This window comes from Ambystoma mexicanum, chromosome 9 (assembly GCF_040938575.1).
Source record: "Ambystoma mexicanum isolate Mex_15411 chromosome 9, UKY_AmexF1_1, whole genome shotgun sequence".
NCBI lineage: Eukaryota > Metazoa > Chordata > Amphibia > Caudata > Ambystomatidae > Ambystoma > Ambystoma mexicanum.
Genome location: NC_090931.1, coordinates 986,770,911 through 986,783,441, shown reverse-complemented (window position 1 = coordinate 986,783,441; position 12,531 = coordinate 986,770,911). Strand labels below are relative to the sequence as shown.

At 46.0% G+C, this 12,531-nt stretch overlaps 1 protein-coding gene across 2 annotated transcripts in view; it reads left to right on the top strand.

Annotated features, from left to right (window-relative positions):
• Positions 1-12,531, top strand: part of LOC138488866 (neurabin-2-like) — a 1,321,710-nt gene that overhangs the window by 618,427 nt on the left and 690,752 nt on the right. The gene's annotated exons all lie outside the window — the stretch shown is intronic.

Below are 12,531 nucleotides of genomic sequence, written 5' to 3'. Positions count from 1 at the left end.
GGGACAAGGTGGCACACTCGAGCTTAGCACACGCTCTGGCTTTTCTGGCACAAGGATGCAGTTCAAAACCTCAACATCAGGGCCTTCTCTGCCAAAGTCTCTTTGCCATTCAAAGTCTCTTATTTCAGGGGCCTGATGCAACACGACAAACATTAAAGTACTTTTCTGCTTAGGATTTCACATGTATAAATAACCCTTCACCCTTGGTCTCCCTCCGCCGGGCTCGGACCAAATTTGTCTACTACATCAAAATCGAAGACTTTCAACGGTGCGCATAATTTTGTGCGACCTGTCGCTGGAACACTTCGATTCACAATTACTTGTTCTCGTCTTGATATAACCTTTTCCTCACTTACGCTTTTGCCACTTCTCAGCTGGATTCCTTACAGAGACCTTCGATTGAGCACCCATGTGATACCAGACCACTCTGTCAAAGGTGTTTTATCTTGCTTTTAAAGCTCAATCACTCATCAGCAGTTCAACTTTACTTGCGTCTCTTATCACATGCGTTTTTACAATGTTCGATCCAGCACTCGCCATACAATGTTGCTGCTTGCAACCTTGGTTTCAACACAGGACCGGTCTTGTATCGGTCTCTCCAACTCACCGGCTTTGTTGATTCACTGACGCTGCTTTGTTCTTGGAGCCAAGGACGGTACCATGGCGCCCGTAGCTTCTCCCTGCCTTGATTGACGCAGGAGGGACCCAGGTATCTCTGACACACAATGCAGGATTCTACAGCCTGGTTTCTTAGTCTTGCACTTTCCATTCTCGAGGCTTCTGGAAAGAAATGATTCCTTGTTGAAAAGGTCAAGATAACTTCCCTCTTTGCAATCCCCTTCTGTTTTGCAATCTTTCTTCTCTCGTTCAGCTGCCATCTCGAGACTGCTGTTTCCTCCTGCGCTTTGCATCGCTCAGAGTGTGCTCTCGTGCTCCACCTTTTATCTGTGTAGGGAAGTGTTAGGCAAAGATTGAATGCAGTACCCTCTGGGAACACTACTACTATAACTACTATGAATACAGGTATAGGCAACCCAACCTTTGGTATAAGCTATGAACTGTGTAGTACGCAGTTTTGGTAGTGTGTTTAGCAGCCAGGCTTATCTCAAAAGGGGAAATGTGAGCTGTAGTGGAGTTTGTTAGGCAGAATTGAATGCAGTACCCTCTGGGACCATCACACACAATTAGCACTACACGTGTAAGCCAAACCAACCTTTGGTGTACGTCTGTACCCCACAGCTTTTGGTAGCGAGCTGAGCAGCCAGGCTTATCTCAAGAGTGAATGTGAGCAGTACAAGTCATTACACAGAGGAATTTCAATCAGTGGTTCAAGTAGACACTTGTACTCAAGGTTTCTTGGTAAAACACTTATTAATTTATTACACAATCATTTAGAAAACATTTAACTAGAAGTAGGCAACTTAATATTATATATCAATACACTTCAATACAAAAGATTTTGAGACAGTTTGAGCTCCCCTGAAATAGGAGCCAAAGGGCAGTTCAGTTACTTAGAAGTGAGCAAAAAGGCATAAGGCAAGTAGAATAGATCACATATACTTGTTAGTACGAATATTTTCATTTCACCAGAAGAGTTCAAGTCAATAGGCTAGGCCAAAGTCAATGGGCTAGTGTTCTGGATAGGAAAGAGCAGTTCTTGTATCAAACGGTAAAGTCTTTGCAAAAGTTCTCAGAAGTAGTTGAGGCAAAAAAGGATCATATGTTGGGTCACAAGCTGATTAGCCCTGCAAGTTGGGAAAGGTTCACAAACTTTCACTGCAAGAGTGGCGTTCTCTCAATCTGGTTGGCACAGTACCTTACTATGAAGAAACAAATGCAGCTGAAGTCATTGGTTCCTGGCAGTTCCTGCAGATCTCACTTTTCCTGAGCCTCCGTCGTGGGGACAAGAGGTAGGACGTCGGGGGACTCCTGCACTGCACGGGGTTGCCGGAAAACGCGAACAAAATGGTGTCACTTCAGTAGCTGTAAATTCAAGGATACAAGCTGGTGTCCGTCTCCCTAGTTAATCCTAACCAACCTTGAGTATGGTATCCAGGTGGCTTACAAGTTGGTTGGTCCCACCAACTCAAAGGGAGAAGTCGTCCTTGAAGGGGCTTCTCTGTCAAGATGAACTTGGCAATTCGGACCTGTAGCGGGGCTTCACCGGGAAAACCAACGGTCCAGGAGTTGCAGCAGCCATCCTCTTCCAGCTCTTCTTCGTTTCTTTTGTTCCAGTGGTCAACTCTGCTTTCCAGTCCAAGAGACTCGCCTTTTAAACGGTTCTCTGCCTTTTATTCCAGCCTAGCTCTCACTCATCCAGCTTGGTGGCTGTCCTTGCCAGACAGTCAGTCAATCACACCAGAGTGCATTTGGGTCTCCTAGGAGACTAAGCACAGGGTTTCGGGCACCTGCCTCACTTCCTGCCCACCCCAGACACTCAGACGCCAGAGGCGGTCTTCAGTCCTGAAGCCCGCCAAAGGCACATGAACAAAGGGACCAAACCTGGATAAACTACTGTTTCCCAGAGAATGTAAAGTGATATTGACTTTAGTCTTTCCAAATTCCTAAATCCAGCACACACCATCTTACAATGGTGTGCTGGAGGGGTTAAATGGTATGTCCTGTGTCTAAATACTCATGTAGCAGTCAAATGCTACCCTTTCCTATTGAAAAGGCTGGTGGCAGTGGTTTTACAATGAACTGCCATTATTTTTCGCGACCGCGAACACCGGTAGCTAAAAAGCACGGGAGCCATGTTTTTCAAGATGGTGCCTTAAGCCCCTTTGTTTAAACGGGTCCCAATCTTCTTTGTTTGCCGTTTCTTTTTGGAAAGGTCCTTCTAGTGTTTGTCTCTGCCCGCCAAACCAGGGAAGGTATTTATACCTTGGCACAGCCTAGAAGGCTTCCCTGTGTCACTGCACTGAGGGTGCTGTGTGACACAAATAAAACAGATGATGCCTATAGAGTTGTTTAAAACTCCATAACCAAAGAAATAAACACAGAAAACAAACAGAATTAAAATATACAGAGTCCCAAAGTTCAGTAAAAGATCTGGGGTTCTCCAAGGTAGAGAGGAATTAGCACATTTTGAGAATTCTCCCTAACAGTTGCACCAACATTCACAGTTACAGGTATTCAAATAAACTCTTACACTCAAGGTTTCTTGCATAAACAATTATTAATTTATCTATCAGTCAGTTATAAAGCTTTCTTCAGAAGGGAGCAATGGAATAGTAACACACAAATATACTTCAATACTGTACCCTTTGAGTTTCTGAATCAGACAAGACCCGTTTGGGATGGCCCACAGACGCAACCTTCACCCACAGGTGACTTCAGTAACAAGGGTGCTGTGGACATTAATATCTTACTGTTGGCATTCAGAACACTCTTTAAGTTGGTAAAAGCAAAGATTATTAGAACACAAGAGATCAAACATTTCCTAAGCAATGCAGATACTTTTAGAGTTCACTAGAAGAGTTATTCAATTCAATAGGCTAAGCCAAAGTCAATGGGCAAAAGTCTTGGATAGGATAAAGCACTTCTAGTAAGTACATGGAAAAGTCTTTGCACAAGTTCTTGGGAGTCTTTGGGGAAAAGAAGAATCGAATGTAGAGCCACAAGCTGATCAGACTTGGGAGTTGTGGAAGTTACAAGCACTTCTACAGTAAGAGGCAAGTTCTTAGACTTGTTTTACAGTACCTTGGTAAAGAAGAAAAGATGCAGCGGATGACTTCTGTTCCTGTGCAGCTCACTGTTCCTGGGCCTCAGTTGTGGGGACAAGAGGGAGGACGTCGGGTGGACTCCTGTACTACAGTGGGACTGCCAAAACCCGCAACCGGCAAACTTTACTTTCAGTGGCTGTTTCGTGTTTCAGCTACCACAAATCGCAACAACGTGGTTCCTGGCTCTCAAGGTGGATTGTCCTTGCTTCTGGGGTCCCGCACTCTGCTGAGGGGGCACAGGCTTGGTCAGTCCTGCTTCGTGGGAGTCTGGACGATTTTCCAAAAACTTTAGGCCAGCTAAAAAGTAACGCATACAATCTGGTGTCCCTCTCCCTGGCTATACGGTTTCCTGCAGCAACTCTGATGAAATTCAACCAGCTCCTTGATGGGTGTCCAGGTGGCTTACTTTGGAGTTGATTGGTCCCACCAACTCAAAGGGGGAAGTGGTCCTTGCAGGTGCTTCTCTGTCGATGCAAAGTTGGCACTGCAGCAGGACTTCACCGGGCAAATCAGCAGTCCAGGAGTTGCATCAGGCGTCCTCTTCAAGCTCTTCGGTTCCTTTGTCCAGTAGTCGACTTTGCCTTCCAAGCCAAAAGACTTGCCTTTTATTCAGTTCTCTCCCATTCATTCCAGCCTAGCTGTCACTCACCCAGCAGGGTGGCTGTCCTTGCCGGACAGTCAGCCAGCCAATCACCACAGAGTGCATTTGGGTCTCCTAGGAGACTGAGCACAGGGGGTTTCGGGCACCTCCCTCACTTGCTGCCTAACCCAGACACTCTGGAGCCAGAGGCGGGTATCACTCAGAAAACCAGCCAAGGGTGAATTTAACAAAGCAACCAAACCTGGTTTGGCACGCAGAGAAACTCTCTAGAAGGACCTTTCCACAAAGAAATGGTGAAAAAAGAAGACCGGGAACCGTTTTAACAAAGGAGGCTCAGGAGCCAGCTTGAAAAACATGGCTCTCGTGATTTAACATTACTGGAGCTGCGAACAGTTCGCGGTCAGGGTAAATCATGGTAGTTCATTGTAAAACCACTGCCACCAGCCATTCTGCGGGGGAAGGATAACATTTGACTGTTACATGAGTAACTAGACATAGGGGATACTAAGTAACCCCTCCAGCACTCTATTGTAAGATTGGGTGTGCTAGGTCTAGAATTTTACTGGGCTAAGTGAAGTCAATTTCACTCCACTGCTCTGGGAAACGCTAGTTGATCCCAGAGAAGGTATTTAAACCTTGGGAAGTCTGGAAGACTTAAGGTTGCAACTCACAAGTCTAATCAGCGTGTGGCCTTATATTTGAAATTTCTTTTTCTCAAAGACTCCTAAGAACCTGTACAAAGACTTTTCCATTTACCTACCTGAAGTGTTGCATCCTATACAAAGTCTATGGCCTATTGATTTTGGCTTAGCCTATTGAATTGAATGACTCTTCTCTTGCTATCTGAAAGTATTTGCCCTGCTTGTGAATATTTGTAAATTCTTTTGTTCTAATAACCTTTGCCTTTTACTTACTCTTTAAAGAGTATTCAGTATGCCAACAGTAAGGTATTAATGTTCCCAGCACCCTTGTCATTGAAGTCACCTGTGGGTGTAGGTTGTGTCTGTGGGCCATCCCAAAATGGCCTTGTCTGATCCAGAAACTCAGTGTACAGTATTGAAGTGTATCTGTGTGCTACTAGTATATTGCTCCCTTCTAAAGAAGGCCTTATAACTGACAAATTATTCATTGTTTATGCAAGAAACCTTGAGTGTAAGAGTTTATTTGAATACCTGTAACTGTGAATCGTTGTGTAACTCCACTACTGCTCACATTTCCCCTCTTGAGATGAGCCTGGCTGCTCAACATGCTACCAAAACTGTGTAGTTCAAGCTTATACCAAAGGTTGGGTTGCATATACCTGTATTCATAGTTGCTTGTAGTGTTCCCATGGGGTACTGCATTCAAACTTTGCCTAACACAGGTAAGTAGAAAGTATTTTCCAATGTTTAAAAAATCTTTTTGGAATAGAAGCAATCAAAGTAGGGCCACAAGCTTATTAGGCTTGTGAAGTATAGCAGCTGCAAGCAACTCTACACATACAACCAAGCAAGCCTCCAATGAGGACAAGTGGCTACACAACAAGATGTAAGTTCTCTTAGACTTTACAGTACCTTTAGGTTGAAGAAAAAGTGCAGCAGATGACTTCTGCTCCTGTGCAGCTCTGCAGATCTCGTGGTCCCTGGGCCTCAGTCGTGGGAACAAGAGGGAGGACTTCTGGCAACTCCTGCACTGCAATGGGACGGTCACCGCTCGCAACCGGCAAACTTGTGGCTTCTCAGTGTTTCAGCTCCTCGCGTCTACCGCAAATAGCAACACTGCAGTTCCTGGCTGTCGAGATGGGCTCATTAGGGAGAATTCTCATAAATGTGCCAATTCCCTTCACCTTAGAGACCCCCCAGCAACTTGGCTTGATTTTGAGGACTTGATTTTTTTTACCTGGAAAGAGTGTGAACCTTTTTTCCCACTCATGTATTTTGATGTGCGTGTTACTCTTGTGTTCTTTGATTATGGAGTTTTAGATAACTCCATAAGCGGCATCTTTTCATGTGTGTTACACGGCACCTACATTCCAGTGACACAGGGAAGCTTTTTGGGCTGTCCCCAGGGTTAAATACCTTCTCTGGGATAAACTGTTTCCCATAGAATGTAAGGTTAAATTGACTTTACTAGTCTTTTTAAATTCCTAGACCCAGCACTCACCATCTTCCTATAGAGTGCTGGAGAGGTTACCTAGTATCCCCTGTATCTGAAAACTCATGTAGCAGTCCAATGCTACCCTTTCCTATCAAAATGGCTGGTGGCAGTGGTTTTACAACGAACTACCATGATTTTCCCCGACCGCGAACACCAGTAGATAAAAATTGCGCAAGCCATGTTTTTCAAGATGGTGCCTTAAGCCCCTTTGTTTAAACGGGTCACGGTCTTCTTTTTTCGCCATTTCTTTTTGGAAAGGTCCTTCTAGAGTTTGCCTCTGCGTGCCAAACCAGGTTTGGTCCCTTTGTTTCTATGCCTTTGGCGGGCTTCAGGACTGAAGACCGTGTCTGGCACCTGAGTGTCTGGGGTGGGAAGGAAGTGAGGGAGGTGCCTGAAACTCCCTGTGCTTAGTCTCCTAGGAGACCCAAATGCACTCTGGTGTGATTGGCTGGCTGTCCGGCAAGGACAGCCACCCTGCTGGGTGAGTGGCAGCTAGGCTGGAATGAATGGGAGAAAGCTGGTTAAAAGGAGAGTCTCTTGGACTGAAAGGCAGAGTCGACCACTGGAACTAAAGAACCGAAGAGTGAGCTAGAAGAGGACGGCTGCTGCAACTACTGGACTGCTGGTTTGCCCGGTGAAGCCCTGCTGCAGGTCCGAATCGCCAAGTGAACCTCGACAGAGAAGTCCCTTCAAGGACGACTTCTTCCTTTTGAGTTGGTGGGACCAATCAACTCGTAAACCACCTGGATAGCATTCTCAGAGCTGGTTAGGATTAACCAGGCGGAAGGACGCCAGCTTGTGTGCTTGAAGAATAGCAACTGGAATCGAATAATTGCCAGTTCGCCAGATTTGTGACCAGTCCCCGTGCAGTGCAGGAGTCACCCGACGTCCTCCCTCTTGTCTTCACGACTGAGGCTCAGGAACAGCGAGATCTGCGGGAACTGCCAGGAACAGAAGTCTTCAGCTGCATCTTTTTCTTCAAAATAAGGTACTGTGAAAAGTCGACTAAGAGTAATTACCTCTCACTGTGAAAGTGCGTACAACTTTGGAAACTTGCAGGCCTAGTCAGCTTGTGACCCAACATACTAACCTTTCTTCCATGAACTACTTCTATGAACCGTGGCAAAGACTTTTACGTTTTAAATACCAGAACCGTTTTTACCTATACAAGACATTAGTACATTGACTTTGGCCTACCTATTGCATTGAATCAACTCCTCTGGTGAACTCAAATTATTTGCACTGTTTTAAAGTAACTGTAATATTCGTTTTATTAACTTAGGCCTTTTTGCTACTACTTCAATGCTATTTGGCTCCCTTTTCAAGGGAGCTCAACTGCTTAGTAATTAGTATTGTAGCAGAACTTGTGTGTGATATTGGTTGCCTCATTTAGTGAATACTTTATAAATGATTGTGTAATAAATTAAGTAGTGTTTTTACCAAGAAACCTTGAGTCTAAGTGTCTGAATACTTGTCATTGTAGACCTTTGTGTAACACCCTTACAAGCTCACATTCCCTCTTGAGATAAGCTTGGCTGCTCAGCTTGCTACCAAATACTGTGTGGTACAGACTTATACCAAAGTTTGGTTTTGCTTAGACCTGTAGTCATAGTTGTGTGTAGTGGTCCCAGAGGGTAGTTTGCAAACTCTGCCTAACTGGGCTTCCCTTGCCTCTGGGGTCCTGCAATCTATTGAGGGGGCTTGGGCTCGGTCAGTCCTGCTTCCTGGGAGTCCGGAGGATCTTCCTGGAGCTCTTGGCCAGCTTAAAAGCAACGCACACAAACTGGCGTTCCTCTCCCTGGCTATCCGGTTCCAGCAGCGACTGCAGTGGCTACTCAACCAGCTTTGAGAGGATGTCCAGTTGGCTTACTTTGGAGTTGACTGGTCCCACCAACTCAAAGGGGGAAATCGTCCTTGCAGGGGCTTCTCTGTCAATACCAATTTGGAGTTTCAGCACAGCAGCAGGGCTTCACCGGGCAAACCAACCAGGAGTTGCAGCAGGCGTCCTTCAAGTTCTTTGTATTCCTTCGTCCAGTGGTCGACTCTGCCTTCTAAGCCAAAAAGCCTTGCCTTTTATCCAGCTTGCTCCCATTCATTCCAGCCCAGCTGTCAGACACCCAGCATAATCACCTAAGAGTGCATTCCTGTCTCCTAGGAGACTAAGCACAGGGCGTTTCGGGCAACTCCCTTGCTTCCTGCCCCCGCCAGACACCCTTGAGCCAGAGGCGGCCTTCACTCGTGAATCCCGCCAAAGACAAATTGAACAAAGGGACCAAACCTGGTTTGGCACGCAGAGTAAATCTCAAGAAGGACCTTTCCACAAAGAAATGGCAATAAAAGAAGACCCGGGCCATTTTGACAAAAATGGCTCCCATGGGTGCTTTACCATTGTTACAAACTCAGCCCGCGGTAAAATCCCATAATGGTAGTAAAGAATAAACCACTGCCACCAGCCATTCAGTGAGGAAAGGTTAACATAAAAATGTTGCACAAGACGCTAGACAAAGGGGATGCAAAGTAACCCCTCCAGCACCCTATTGTAAGATTGTGTGTGCTGGGTCTAGGAAGTTACAAATGTAAGTAAAGTCAATTTCACTTCACTTTACTGCTCTGGGTAACAGTATTTTATCCCAGCGAAGGTATTCAAACCTTGGGGAAATCTGGAAGACTTCCCTGTGTCACTGCACTGAAGGTGCTGTGACACACAATGTAAAAGATGATGCCTATGGAGTTTGTCAGACTCCACAACCAAAAGAAACACTGGGTACAAAATCATATTAAAATACATGAGAGTGGGGGAAAAAGGGTCTCGCTCTCTACAGGTTAAAAAAAAATAAAGACCTCAAAATCCAGCAAAGTTGCTGGGGGTCTCTAAGGTAGAGCGAATTGGCACATTTCTGAGAATTCTCCCCAACACCTGGCCACCTGACAGATTCCCGGGCACTATTGGGTGAGGCACCTTCTGGTTTCTCATAGTGTGCATGTGTGGGGCAGGTGATCCTATGGAAGGGCTGAGTTTGATCACGCACCTGAATTTAGAATTATAGGAGTGTTGCATCCATTCCAGCAGATCACAAATGGAGCCAAGTATCCTGTGCAGCTGTGCAGATGGCAGAAGACCCGAAGATGAATCTTGAAGAGGCCTGCCGACCATTATTGCTGCTGTCTCAGTGTTAGGACTGTTTTTCTGAAGTCCAACTAAGGGCGTCATAAAACCATACGTCTGAGACAGTACATAAGCTCAATTCTTAGTATAACGCTATACCACCTGAGAATGTTGGTAGCATGGGCATAGAAGCCATTCTTATCTTAGGAGGGAGAGAGAGCTGTAACTTGGTACAAAGAAATTGTAGCATTCATATCGTACAAAGAAACACACACTATGGGCCTCATTACGACACTGCCGGTCCGGAAACAAAAGTGCCGGTAAGCTTACCGGCACCATTGTTTCCGGAACGGCATATTACAGGTCTGCCTGCCGGAGCCGCTGTGCCCGACAGGCCTGACCCTGCCGGGCACAGCAGCCACAGTAGGCAGATCGGTCATGGAAGCACCAGCACTGTTGGCAACGGTGCCGGTGCTTCCGTGTCCCCACTCCCATGGAGTCCTATTGGACTCTATGTGAATGGGGACTTACAATTTACTGGCGCCTGACTTTCTGGGCTGCATGTGTTGTAATCTCCCGGTTGCACCAGAAGTCGGGCGCAGTAAATATTTACGGGTCCGGCAGCAACCCGCCGGTAGCAACGGCAGGGTTACCACCAGACCCGTAATGAGGCCCAATGTATTGTAAAAAATAAAGGGTTTATTTAAATACAAGTAGTCCAAGATAAATCTTGGGGTAAGTAAGTACTATAACATATCAAATAAACGCAATTATAAAAATTGCCCCAATACATGGTATACAAACCAAACTATAACCTTAAGAGCAGCAGTCAGCAGTTCAAGGTGTGTGAAACCTATTGCACATACAGAATGGCATTCAGCTATTCTTGGGGAGTAAAACCTGTGTGTGTGTGTGTGTGTGTGTGTGTGTGTGTGTGTGTGTGTGTGTGTGTGTGTGTGTGTGTGTGTGTGTGTGTGTGTGTGTGTATATATCTGCTTAGATTCACATGCTGTGCATATGCCGATATCTAGTGGAAGCTGCGGAGTATTACAGTTTGTTTTTATAAAGTCGAAAATGGGAGTCGACATAGGGCGTGCCAGTAATACTATCCCTAGTGTGACGTCCACTGTACCCATGATCCCTCACGCGTGTAGGACCCTCAGATTGTGTTTTTCTGACATGAGGTAGCATGAAGAGTAGCGCGAGTACAGATTATCCAAGCAGAGAGATGGATAGATAAGACTACAAGCATTAATGCGCCTTCTCTCAGAGGGGAGGAAGGGCGGGCGCATGTGAATCTAAGCAGATACAAGCATTAGAAATATGATTACGGTGAGTAATGTATCCCTTCTGAGGCTTGTGGTATCTGCTTAGATCACATGCTGTACGCATAGATTAGCGAGCAGTGTTAGGAGGAGGGGGATGTGAGAAGGGTCATGAGCAAATAAATGTCTTAGAACCACTTGTCCCACTTGAGTATCTGTCTTGGAATAAGTGTCAATGCAGTAGTGCTGAGTAAAAGTGTGAAGAGAGCTCCAAGTAGCTGCTTTGCAAATGGTGCCAAGGGGTACATTTGCAATGAAAGCCAGAGTGGCCACAGTGTCTCTAGTGGAGTGGGCTCTTGGCGTAAAAGGCAGAGTTCTTTCAGAAAGGGAGTAACGTACCTGGATACAATTGACTATCCGCTTTGAGATGGCACCTTTTTAGAGACGCGATCTCCCTCTCTGCCTGTAGCTACGGAGACAAACAGTTGGTCTGTTTTTCTTAGCGGCCTGGTCTTGTCTACATAGTAGAGGACCGCTCTTCGCACATCTAGTGTGTGTAGTTTCACCTCGGCAGAGCTTTTGGGTTCTTGGAAGAAGGCCGGAAGCTCAATGGACTGGTTAACGCAGAATTTTGAAATGAACTTAGGTGAGAACCTAGGGTGTGTATGTAGAACCAGTTTATCCTTATGAACAGTATAGAAAGGATCCTGCACTGACAGAGCCTGAATTTCACTGACCCTTCTTATGGAAGTAATGGCTACCAAGAAGGCAATTTTATAGGTCAGGTGTTTGAGACTGGTTTTATGCATGGGTTCAAAGGGTGGACCCATGAGCTTAGCAAGCACCACATTAAGGTCCCATCCTGGTGGTGGGTTTGAACTTGGAGGGTGGAGTCTCTTTAAGCCTTCCATGAAGGCTTTAACCACTGGTACTTTCCACCATGAAAAACCTTATTGTGGGAGGTGGTGTAGGCTGACAGCGCTGCCAGGTGTACCTTGAGTGAGTTAAATACCAACCCTGCATCCAGCAGGTGGAGCATGTATGCGACAATATTGGAAGGAGTGCAATCAACCGGGTTGATTTGCTTATTCTGGCACCAGATAACAAACCTTTTCCATTTATCAAAATAACAGTGCCTCGTGTTAGGTTTCCTAGATTCTTTTAGGATGTCCATACATCTCTGTGGTAAATTGAGATGTCCAAACTCTACGACTTCAGGAGCCATGCTGCCAAGTTCCTTGAGCTGGGTTGAGGATGAACTGTTTGACCTTGGTGCTGGGACAGAAGGTTGTACCAGCATGGGAGTCTGATGGGTTTGCACACCGCTAGTCTGCGTAAGTGTGGGAACCACGGTTGCCTCGCCCACATGGGAGCAACTAGGATGAGCGTCATCAATTCCCTGTGCATCTTTTTGACCACCTTCCTCATGAGAGGGGTTGGTGGAAAAGCATAGGCAAACATCCCAGACCAGTCCATCCACAGGGCGTTCCCCTTGGAGTCTGGTTGAGGGAACCTGGATGCGAATCCTGGGCATTGCCTGTTTTCGCTTGTGGCGAATAGGTCTGTAGTGTGGAAACCCCACTGTGAGAAGATGTCTTGTACGACTTCTCTGTGTAGACACCATTCGTGTTATTCTGGGAGGGTATCTCTGCTCAAAGCGTCCGCTAGTGAATTGAGATCCCCTGGAACATGTTGAGA